Raw genomic sequence first — 12,857 nt, forward strand, 5'->3', positions numbered from 1 at the left:
TGCTGGTGTTTAACATAAGAGCATCCATGTAGAGGAAGATTTGAATTCCGAGATATAGCACAGTTTTTGAATGGCAGGTTTTAAAATCTCCAACCAGAGATTTTTAAAAAGCTTTTTCCATGCAGTAATTTCCTAATCAATTAACTCAATGTTGCTAATAGCTCAGTAGATGGAGGTAAAGCCACTGTTCAAATATTTGACTTTCCCACCATTTAGTGAGCTAATAGCAATACAGGTTGAGCATCTCTTGTCCAGAATTCTGAAATGTGTAATACTCCAAAATCCAAAATTGTTCACATGGGGGGTTTGATATAATGACATCTTTGTTTCATGTCTAAAATTGCCTTTACCTATAGGTATAAGATTATATATGTGTGCGTGTGTGTGGGTTTAGACTTCAGTTCCAGCTCTAAGATATCTCATCATGCATGAACATGCAAATATAAGAAAAATCAAAAATACTTATGATTCCAAACATTTCAGATAAGTGATCAGTGACCTGTAGTAGCTTGAGTGGAGCAGCCACCGTTGAGCCCGAGGGCAAGTTTTGATGTCGATATCTAATTAGCTTGAGTAGAATTGGAAATATCATAGTTTTTATTATTACTTCTAACATGATTTTGGCAGAGAAATCTGAACTGGCATCTCCAATTTCCTGTTAGTTTTTACCACAAGGAAAGTAATGTTACCCTCCTCTCCTCATGGCTCAAGCCAGAATATGCTTTCTGACCATCCTGATTTGGAAGGTTCAGTCCCAATCCTCTATCATCCTAGCTGATTTTAAAATGTCTTAGGGTGGTTCCAAACAGCCCTTTATCACAAAAGCATCTGCGTTAAAAAAAAAACACGGATGTTTTTGGGGTGCTGTCCGCACCCACCCCAGAAAGCGCACACTTTCTGGGGTGGGTGTCCACACGCTTATTGAGCCCGGTAAATAGTGCATTTATCATGCGCACTATCAAATTAATTTGCTACAAACTTGGTTTTCCCCTCCTTTATTGCCGGAGTTTCCACAATAAAGACCATGTCTGGATGGGCCCTTACTTCCTCCCTCTTCCTCCCACTTTTTCCCTTTAACCTCAAGTCAGGACCATTGCTGCAGCCCAAGTAATTGGCATTCAATTAACTCAACATGGGGGAAGGGAGAAGAGTAGGGAGAATATTCCCTTTTCCAGTAGGCTTGGGGAAAAAACAAATGATTGTGGCCTTTCCTAGCTTGTATGTTCTTCCTCATTAATACCTTCAGCCAGCTCAACTACAAACATCCTGGTTTTTATCTGTGAAATACTGGAGGGTATGTAACCTTGATATGACTGCATTAGCTGGTCCCTTGAAAAATCTAATCCAATCCTCTCTGCAAGAGAGTCCTGTGATTTAGTAAAAACATATCAAACCTGAATACAGTAAATGGTTTCTAGTGCACCTCTGGGATCTACCCTTTCCATATGTCTTCTTTATTTAAACATCACATATGTTTCAATCTTACAACCTGATCCAGAAAGCTTTTAACAAGACTTTTTGGATCCTGGACAAATTAGTTTAATTGGCTTCAACAACCACATGCAAGGGAGTACAGACCGATTTAAACCAATTTGAAGGGTCTGCATTTATTAAGAATATGTACCAAGGTCAACAGTTTGGATTCAATAGCAAGGTGGCTTTTCAAGCAATGCAACAACCTCTTGCCCTTCCCCAGCATGGTCAATGGCCAGGGATAATAGGGGTTTTAGTCAAAACAATGAGAGAGCACAAGGTTGGGGAAAGACTGTTCTAAGGAACCTCAAAAAGAAAGTCTTGACAAGGTTGAGCTCTGCCTGGGGACTCCCCAAAGTACTGCAATTTCCTTCTAAAATTCTAGGAAATTATAGGTGTTTAAATCAAGTAGAATAAATACCATCCATTTTTAACTGGGTGTAACAACAGCTCTAAATGTATTACCAAATTTTCTGTGTGACTCAGTAATAAATCCTGATTATAAGACTGACAGGCTGTAATTCACTTCTTCCACAAATATCATGTGATTAATCAATTCTATACACAAATGTTTTAGCTCAGAACATTGTTAGGAACATTTTGGTAACAAACTGGCAATTTGACAGTGTGAAGTTTTATATGCAGCATGTTTTGGAAATCAGAAGATAATATATTATTATGAGATGTCATGCAAATCCTTGGATCTCACTTTCAGAGATACTTTATCTTCTAATATTTGTAGGAACACAGCTTTAGAGCATTTATAATACAAAGTCCTGTTTATAACACAATTAGCCCCCCACATTCATTGAGGTTAGGTGCCCAGGACCACCATAAAAGTGAAAATGTCTCAGTGTGCCTTTTCCCTTTTACTTTCCCCTTTGTCTCCAGTTTACTTCAGTCCAGATACTCACAGGAACACCTCAGCAAGAGAGAGCCCAAAACCTAGAACCTCAATACATGGCTTATACTGAAAGAGAGAGTTCCACCTGGGCACACAGAAGACTGGGTGATTGGAAAGTGTTGAACAGACTGCACTCTGGCACTATGAGATGCAGAGCCAACCTTAAAAAATGGGGCCACAAAGTGGAGTCCACAACATGAGAGTGTGGAGAAGAGCAGACCTCAGGCCACCTACTACAATGCAGTCTGAGCCTTGCCACATGCACAATGGAGGACCTTCTTATAGCAACACCAGAGGCACTCCAAGTGGCCAGCTAATGGTCAAAGTACATTTAGTATAATGCCAAGTCCTTAAACTTTGTGTTTTTAAAATGCATTACAATTGTATCCTCGGTTTGCTTCTGATATGATAAATAAATAAAACACTTGAGTTGAGGCAAAGTGAGTTCCAAGTCCAAGAGCAGTTTGCACTCAATTAACACTGGAACAGGAGAAATGGAAAGAGATCCTTCCCAGTAGGTTTAGGCAAAAGCAAACTGCCATAACTCTACTAGCTTGTGTTTTCTTCCTTGCTAAGAATTTTTGCCATCCCAACCACATTCTCATGCTGCTTGGCCAAATGTGCCCCATGTTTCATCAGCAAAATATTAGATGCCATATATCAATGTCACCTGGTCCCTATCTGGTGACTTGTGCTATTATTTCTATGAAAATGGCAGCAATTACATACTACAAGATATCAGATGCAAAAAGAAGAAACATGCCAAAAGGAAGGTGTGTCAGGCCAAACCTTGTCATGACCACCTTCCATTCTGGAAACCTATGTCCTCAATGTGAAAGATCTTGCAGATCCAGAACAGGCCTTCACAGTCATTCAAGATCCACCACTAAGACTCTACCTCAGGAAGACAATCATACTCAGCCATGAGTGATCGCCCATTAAATGCACGTTAATGCATATCTCATAATCATTATAATCTAAATTAACATATACAGCTTTCATGCAAATCCATACCTTCTTTTGACCAATCTTCAAACTTTCAGTACTGACAAAGCTTTTATGTGATCTGTCTCTAACAAAACAAGAAAATACTCACAAGATTTTACAGAATACATTGTAAGCTTCGTCAAAGCCTTCTTCAGATTAGATGTTGCCTTGAAGGAAAATTGTAAAAGGGGGACAGGGTTTAAGACTTACTAGGAAAGTCTCGGTGGGAATCTTGATGAAATATCAGAAGTATGAAAAATACAGCTGGTCCAGTTTCTTGTAGTCAGACACACACCCCATTGCATTTCTTACTCTTGCTATTTTTCAGCGAGAAAACAAGGCATGGGTTCATACAGGAGTTGCAGAAGTAACCATCCTTTCTTGTTGCTGTGACTTCAAGTTTTTCCCAACTTATGGTGACACAAAGACAAACTTATCACAGGGGTTTCTTGGCAAGATTGGTTCAGCAGAAGTTTGCCTTTGACTTCTTTTAAGGCTGAGATACCACGATTTGCTGGAGTTCATCCAGTGGCCAAGCAGACATTTGAATCCTGGTCTCCCAGATAACAAGTCCAAAATACAAATCATTTCAGCACATTACATACTTTCTAATGAGTCCTTACAAACTCTTAAAAACGTTTAATGTTGCATGTGATTTCCCCCCTTTTAGTCATTCATCTAGGATCTAGGATGAATGACTAAAACCCTTGTGCCAGCAGGACTGCTGACCGAAAGATCAGCGGTTCAAATCTGGGGAGCAGGGTGAGCTTCCATTTCTCAGCTCCAGAAGTCACTCTTGACATGAAAAAAGTTATTCATCTAGTATTTGATGCACTTATTAACCGCCATTCTCAGCCCATTAGGGCGACTGTACTGTCTGCTTCAAATGACAACAGTTTCCTGAGATTTAAAGTAGAACGGGTTTATTGGCAAATATCTTTTCACTAAAGTTGGGCTCCTCTGAGTACAAAATATTATCCTTTTTACTGATATGTAGACCAAAAAGGAGTAAGGAAGGCAGTGAAATATTGATGTAGCCTCTGAATAAAGTTGACCTTCTAGATCCATGTATCCATGCATTCAGCCATCCACAGCTTAAATATATTTTTAAAAATCCAAAAAACAAACCTTAATTTTGCCATTTTATATAAGGAACATCATTTTACTACACCATTGTATAGCACACGGCCTGAGCGTCCGTTTAGGTATCCATGTTGGAGGTCCTGGAACCAAACCCCAGAGAGATAACAAGGGCCCACTAAACCTTGGAATCTATTGGTGGTCATCTTAAATGGCCCTGTACCCTAGTAACATTCTATAGAATTATGTAGGCAGTTGACAAGGCACAAGTGAATCTTACTCAGTAATACATAGCATTATCCTGGCTTTTCATACTAATAAACTTGCTTGCCATTCACTACAAATCCTCTCTAGAGGCTACTTCTTTGAACAGAGCATTTCAATTGTCCATCTCACAAAATGAGATATCAGCCGCTACAAAATCATATTTCTTTATCCAGCAGTATGAATTTAATATTGAAGGTTTTCCCCAAAGCCACACACTCACCCTTGGTTTTGCAAAGGGCTCTGCAAAATCCTTGACCAAGACCATAAATATGATGAAGGTCGTCATTCAAAGTTAATCCAACATAAGACACCCTCACTTAGAGTCTATTTGCTGCAGTGTCGCTGACCTAAAATATAGTTTCTTGGAACTGGTCATTACAATATCGCTGCCACCCACAAGTTGCATTACTTTAAGCACACTGCCATCCTATTTACCTCCATTGAAATGAACAGTATGTAGCAGCTGAAAGGAACTGGATCCTGTCTAATCTTAGACACTATGCAAGATCAGCTCTGGTTAGTACTTGGATGGGAGGTTGCCAATGAATAATAATAATAATAATAATAATAATAATAACTTTATTTATATTCCACTTTATCTCCCCAGAGGGACTCAGGACAGATTCTAAACCTAAAAGGCAAAACATTCATTGACCAAATACTAGATGCCTTAGACTATATTTCAGAGGAAGGGACTGACAAAACACCTTCTAAATATTCCTTGCCTAAGAAAATCCTTTAAATTTCTTGGGGCATCATAAATCAACAGGGATGTACACAAGCACATAAACAAGGCATGAGGATAGCAGCTCCATCCCACAGTTGTTTCTTAGCAGCTAGTAATTAGAGCCATCCTGCCCCTAATCAATGCTTGGAAATGTTTATTTTGATTATGACTCCCAGAATCCCCCAGCTTGAATGACCATTAATAATACAATTTGCCTTTTAATTAAAGCCTTTGGGCCAACTGATTTGATCCAGCCAGAACATGTATTATAGCAGCATTTCTCAACCTGGAGGTCAAACCCCTGGGGGGGGGGTCGCAAGGGGGTGTCACCAAAGACCATCAGAAAACACAATATTTTCTGTTGGTCACTGGGGTTCTGTGTGGGAAGTTTAGCCCAATTCTATCATTGGTGGTTCAGAATGCTTTTTTTTATTGTAGGTGAACTATAAATCCCAGAAAATACAACTCCCAAATATCAAGGTCTATTTTTCCCAAACTCTACCAGTGTTCACATTTGGGCATATTGAGCATTTGTGCTAAGTTTGGTCCAGATCCATCATTGTTTGAGTCCACAGTGCTCTCTGGAAGTAGGTGAACTGCAACTCCTAAACTCAAGGTCAATGCCCACCTAACCCTTTCAGTATTTTCTGTTGGTTCAATTCCATTGTTGGTGGAATTCAGAATGCTCTTTGATTGTAGGTGAACTATAAATCCCAGCAACTACAATACCAAATGACAAAATAACCCCCCCCCCCCAACCCCATCAGTATTCAAATTTGGTTGTATCACATATTTGTGCCAAATTTGGTCCAGTGAATGAAAATACATCCTGCATACCAGGTATTTAAATTATGATTCCTAACAGTAGAAAATTACAATTATAAAGTAGCAACATAAATATTTTTTTGGTTGGGGTTCACCGCAACATGAAGAACTGTAAGAAGGGGTTGCGGCATTAGGAAGATTGAGAACCACTGATCTAATCCTAATAAAAAGGGGCCACTGCTGAAGATGAGCCAAAATGCCCTGCTGAAGGGATTCCATCATTCGTGCTCTCCTATTACTCCTATTTGGGCAATAACTCATTACCACAGAAAGAAATGGCAGCATTGCCCATTCAATGAGAAGTCCAGCCCAGTAAGACCCGGTTTTGTGGCAATCCATGGAAATTACTTTTTTACCTATACAAATCCATCCAGCATCTCCCCAGAGAGAGCTTTCAGACAAACAATTGTTTGAAAACTGACAAGAACATTGACCTGATGTCCAAATACAATGGCAGCACATTATTTAAAACACATATGCTGAAGAAGAAATGTTGTGATACATTCACAACTGGTTACATCAAAAAAAAAAAAGATGGCCAGTCTTGAGAAACAAACCAAGGCTGTCAGAGGAGAAATCATACAGCGCAACCTGATGTAGCAGACTTTACCTCTGCCCTTTGCTAAAGTGGAAAATTCTAAAGCTTAGGGATATTATGGTATGAGACTGGAAATTAGACTCCATCTATCTATATGTCAACAGATCCGCAGGCTGCCCAAGTTCAAGCATTTCCACCCTGCTTTGCTGAAGAGATGAACCGTGACCTGCGGGGAGGCCTTTGGGGCTAAGAGACCTTCTTTATGGTAATTAATTCTCCAGGAGAGCTCAGTCCCAGGTGGAAGAAGGAACAAGGGAAAAGCCACGGTTGAGAGCAAAGCTCTATCTGCCATCAGCTCAGGGCAGAACCTCCTATGGCAGGTTTAAAGCATCCCGAAATTAAAAGATTGGTGATTCCCGTAGCCGGCGCATGCTGAGCCATTTAATGCTTCATTATTTATTTATTAGGGTTTTCGTCATGGTAGGGGAGCCACATGGCTTTAAAAATAAATGAAAATCAGCATGACATTAATATGACTGGAGAGAACATCTCACTCTTGCTGGAATGTTGCAATCAAAGTCGACTTTCTCATTCATTTGGTTCGGGGAGATAATTGTTTGTCAAAGTCGTTAGCACATAGTCCTGGGCTCCAGTTCAGTTCCTAAGAGGAATCTGGTACTCCAGGCTTTGTCAATCATGCAGAAATGGCAATGTATAAACCCTATTTGATTCCACCATGTGGGTGGTGGGAGGTCAGGATCCAGTCGCTGAATTTCAACTCTCAGCACTCCTTTTTTTACAAGAAACAAACAGCTCCCAGGGTTGATGTTAAGGTTGCCATCTTTCCCTTATTATGTCCCTTATCTGAAGGCTAGAAAGTTTTATCCCTTATCAGGCTGGCAGTTGTCCCTTATTATCAGAGATGTCTCCTATTTGAAGGTTGGAAAGCTTTCCCTTTCATATAAACTAAACAAGATACATCATCAGCATCAGCATCATCAGCATCAGCATCATCCAGCCGGTATTGCCCCCCCCCCCCTCCAATGTGCAACAGGAAGTTTCTGCTAAGTGTGAGAGAAATAAGATTGAACACTGTGAAAGCCATCCCCTGCATAGCTATCAGCCTCCTCCCAGTAGAGTCAAATCAAGGAAAAGCTTCATGGAACTACCACTCCTCTTAAGATTTCCCCCAGCAACAGCAAGAATATCCCTCTAGTCAGCTAAACCAGGTTATCCCAATTAGATCTCCCCCCCCCCCCCCGCCCGCCACAAGGGTCTGCCTCCAGGTGCAAACCAAGAACGGGCAACTTCAAGTTCCTGAACAGACTCAGAAGTGGAGTGGACAGATCAAAAAACAATATGCATGCACTACTTAGAAGAATTCTCCATCTTATGCAACTGTGGGGCAGAACAAACAACTCTGCAGCTGTATGCTTGTCCACAATGTCTGCCTCATGTACAGAGGAAGAATTGTTAAAAGCTACAGACAATGCGGTCACTGTTGCCCGTTTCTGACCAAAAAATATTTAGCCACTTGTGCTCCTTCTATTCTTATCAGTTTTATACTTATTTATGCAATGCTTTTGATACAAAATAAATAAATAAAAATCATTGTCATGTATTTGGGGGCATGGGCATCATGCAATTGATAAGTGTGGGCAGTATGTTAATATTGTGTAAAAATTCATGGCTGGATTAACTAAAATCAATATTTTCATTTGATATTTCAGTACAGCAGGCATACTTGTTGAAATAACTCATGAATATCAACTGTACCGTATTGTTGTTTTGAAAACCTGGGAACCGTAAATGATATTGATTTCACTTGTGATTTGAAAGAAAGAAAGGTATGACTGGTAGCCCCAGCAATGCATAAAATTGGTTTTGCACAATGTCCCATGCACACTGGGTCCAAAACAGCAATTTGGGAGAAGAAATATTATGTTTATTCATTTGTCTGAAATTTTCAATGAATGTAAATACCAGATCATTTAAATTTGGCCCAGTACCAGGTCTTGTGACCAGTACCGTGGGCAACCTGCCCCCTTTGTCCATATTGTTCCTGGGAATTATGATCATAACTAGATTCGGCCAGCCAAGGCTACCCACAGGCCATGTAGAGAGTTGTAACCTAGGTCAATCAACTCATTTTTTATGCAGAAGAATACAAATGAAAAGAAGAATGCTATACCTCCAGTGAAACACAGAATATGGTTGGTGCATTATATGCTGATGCCACAGTGGTCTTCTCTACAACATCCTATAAACTTTAGTGCAGGGTTTCATGCAGCTCCCAGGGTCACAGAGTCACAGAGAAGCCACAGAGAACCATACACTGCAAAATGAAGTCACAGAGAACCATAAATTGAAGTCACAGAGAACCATAAATTGCAAAATAAAAAAAAAGACATTTATCCACATGAGAAGCTTTTTTTGCAAAAAGAAGTGAACAGGATGAACCTTCTACTACCTGTTGTTCAAAAACACATCCTCTGGGCCTAAAATGGCACAGGAGGCCACCAAAGCATGGCCCAAAAGTTCCCTCATTTTATTTTTGTGAGTGCTTGTGCAATGAGGGGAGTGGCCTTCCAATGTTTCCTAGGGGCTAACACAACCTCTTACGATCTTATCAGATGGGCAGGTTTACCTGTCCTCGCCACTTCTCCCCTCTCACCATGGAGCCTGTCCCACAAAGCACACCAACTTCCAGTGGGGCTCTGTGGTGAAAGAGGAGAGGAAGCAGCACATGTCGCCACCACAACAACATGGGGGACTTGGGAGCAATGGAAGAAAGCTGGGCAGCGACACTTCCCCCCATGGGATGGGCAAGGGGTCGGGATAAGTCACATGGGGCATGCAGCAATGGATTCTCCATGCTTCCCACTTGGACCCCCATAGATTTGCCATGATGAGTCGTGAATCCTCAGCCTAATGTGATAAGGTTGCAAGACTTCCACATTTGTTCACTCTTGTTCTGATGTCTATTCTTCATGGCTTTATTTATGACATGTATGGATATTAGATAGTATACATGACATCATTCACCCTGTGAATGTATATGGCTGGCTCAAGCTGCATAAATTTGCAGGGATTTGAAACCACCATATATACTCATGGAGAAGCCGAGGGCAGGTTCTGAGGCCCAAATTATGGATTTTGGTGTGACCATGGATATGTCAATGGTTATTCTGTGAAGAAGGGAAAGCTCCAATGTCATTTCATGGGGCCAGCTGCCCTTTGTTGCCATTCCCATTTCCCTGCCCAGGCATTCAAAAAGCCCAGTAGTGGCACCATGTCAGAGAGTAGAAGGGGTTGCTGCTTCTTTTAGGTTCTGCTGCAATGGACTAAGTTCTTGCCTTTTATTGCCCAAAGATGGGGGTGGTTGCTTTTTAAATAACAAGGTACAGTAGTCACATTGGCCTGTAGAAAGTGGACCCAGAATTTTGGAGGTGATATTTTGAGTATATAGTGTAGGTTTCTTTTGTCATAGTCCAACACTAGAGGTTACATTCAAGTAGTTTTGAGCATATAAAAAATTGGTGCAAGAAAAGATTGGCATGGGCCTTAAATTCAGAAGCATTTTCTAATCACCTTGAGAAGCATAACCTGCTATCATTCTTGATAAACGGAGCAATTACATTATTGAATAACTCAAATGCATTTTATGTTTTTGTGTTTTCTTACTATAATTCATCCCTAGAAGAGTTACATTAATGGAATATAAACATCTTCAATAGTTTCCCCAGAAGGTATTTTGTTTTCATTTGCGAAATGATAAATATCACTAATTTTGTTTCCCTCATCTTTTCATTATTGTGATAAGTCCATTTTGCTGCACTTAGCCTAGTGTTAGCAATCAAAATCCTCCCATAAGCATTTAAGCGAAGAGTTTGCAAAATGCTAAGTATTCATATTTTCCTCCTTTTTTTCTTATTCCCCCTTTTTAATTGTTTTGTTTCACTGCCTTTAGGAGCAGAACCTGCGTCTTGAGTCAAAGCATAATTAAAATGCAAGGGTGTAAATTTTTGCTTATCTCATTCTCCCATGCAAGAATGAATGGATTCAGAAGTTTTCTTCCCTAAGGCAAGATCACAGGAACATTTACACATTTTAATGATTTTTTTCTCATTTTTGGACATTCTGTAGGGGAAAAAAATATTTGTGCAAAAAACACAAAAATCAAACCTATTGCACAAAAAGAGTGTTGATGCAAAACATGGCTTTTGAAGAACTTTGCACACATTTTCCAGTGGTGCTGCCAATTTGTGAAGGAGGGAGAGTATTGGGAGAGTGATCATAAAAGAGAGGGAGGAAATGATAACTAGAATGAGGGGTGCTGTGTCCTTGAAGTATGAGAGAGAGGAGAGAGAAGAGAGAGACAGAAAGAGATTGTGTCTAAATGCTGGTCCTAAATGGGAGAGGGAACTATGCATTCAATAAAGCCAGTGTTTTAAGATCTCTGCACACACTTCCAAGGCAGAAACCAAGTTATATGTCTTTCAACTTCAAATGTTTGCTAAAGCAAAAAGCTACTGGGTTCAAAGGAATTGTTTAGTATTCTGAGATTCTCACCTACACCACTATCCACTAAGAAATACATTCAGAGGCATGACTCACTAGAAAATACAATAAATAATGCTTGATACGGTGGAAAGCAATAGAAAAAGAGGGAACTACATTTCACATGAATAGAGTCAATCAAAGCTACCACAATCTTTAATCTGTAAGACTTGAGTAGGATGTTGAGGATAGGCTGACTTGTAGGTTTCATTGGGTTGCCAGAAGTTGAAGTTGAATTGATGGCAACAGAGCTGTATTGGGGGTACAGTGAAATAAACAAAGTCAAAATCCACAAAGAAGACCTTTTTTGGACAACTAAATTACATATCATGCAAACTTTCAAAGCTCCAATTCCCAACACCAGAAAGGATTTGTCAATGGGAGCAAGTGAAATGGGAGCCAGACAGGGAAGAAACAGCTGATGGGAGCAACACAGAAAAGGGGATTTTGGTAGAAATCTCGAAGTTACTAAAGCTATTAATGGAAAAAGAGAAACTACTGTTCAAAGCAGCAACTACATGAGCTGTAAGGGGGAAAGACCCAGAGTCTCTTGGGAAGGTAGCACATAAGCATTTAGGAACAGCATTATCAAGCAGCAGTTCAGGGACAGTGGTCATGTTGAGGGGGACACAAGAAAGGTAAGAATAGGAAGACCAAAAAGAATAGAGAAGATTGAGTCAGACAGTGAGGTTTTTCAGGTGAGTCTTCAGAGGATGTGGAGCTTGACAGGTCCAGGTGTTTGAGGGAGACTAAAAGGGTGCCTGGGCAAACTGCATGGACTGTTTGGAGAAGTAAGGAACTCAGGGGAAGCAGGGATCCATATCGGCAGTTATCCTTGCAGTGTAAATAGCAGCATCAAAAGGGGACCATTTTCCTTGGCCAGAGAAATATCAGCAATCATGGAAGAAACAAGCTAGATGGGACCACCCACTTGATCTACTCTCTCGGATGGTTTTACATGGTCTTACTATATCTCCTCCCTCAGCAATTCCATTCACTTCACAGTGGACATGGGAATAACAATAGCAAAATCAAGCATGGATTTACTATCCTTACAATGGAATTTTCCCTTGGCATTAAGTCTAGTCGTGTCCAGGTTGGGGGGGGGGGTGGCGCTCATTTTCAGAAATATTAAATATTAACCAGGTATTTTTAATTATAAAAATTTTAGTCAAGCACTGAACGGGTAAAATGGATGTGCGACTCAGCGAAAGCTGCAGTTCAATACAAGCAGGTGTGACTGTAGCTTAGTAGCCATCAGTCTGAGGGAGCCCTCAGTGTTAGTTTACCCTCAGTCTGTGAGAGATCTTTGTTGGAGAAGGGCCTCAATGTGTTAGTAGGCCTCAGTATGAGAAGGCCTCAGTGTTAGTCTGAGAGAAGCCTCAGGGTGAGGTAAAACTCGGTATTAGTACGCTTTAGTGTGAGGTAGGCCTCAGAGTTAGTAGGCGTCAATGTGTGAGAGGCCTGGTAAGAGAAGCCCCAGGTTGAAGGCCTCA

At 40.5% G+C, this 12,857-nt stretch overlaps 1 protein-coding gene across 4 annotated transcripts in view; it reads right to left on the reverse strand.

Annotated features, from left to right (window-relative positions):
- The window catches only part of NXPH1 (neurexophilin 1), a 197,285-nt gene that overhangs the window by 136,085 nt on the left and 48,343 nt on the right, over window positions 1–12,857 (reverse strand). The gene's annotated exons all lie outside the window — the stretch shown is intronic.

The sequence above is a fragment of the Anolis sagrei genome, chromosome 6 (assembly GCF_037176765.1).
Source record: "Anolis sagrei isolate rAnoSag1 chromosome 6, rAnoSag1.mat, whole genome shotgun sequence".
Taxonomy (NCBI): domain Eukaryota; kingdom Metazoa; phylum Chordata; class Lepidosauria; order Squamata; family Dactyloidae; genus Anolis; species Anolis sagrei.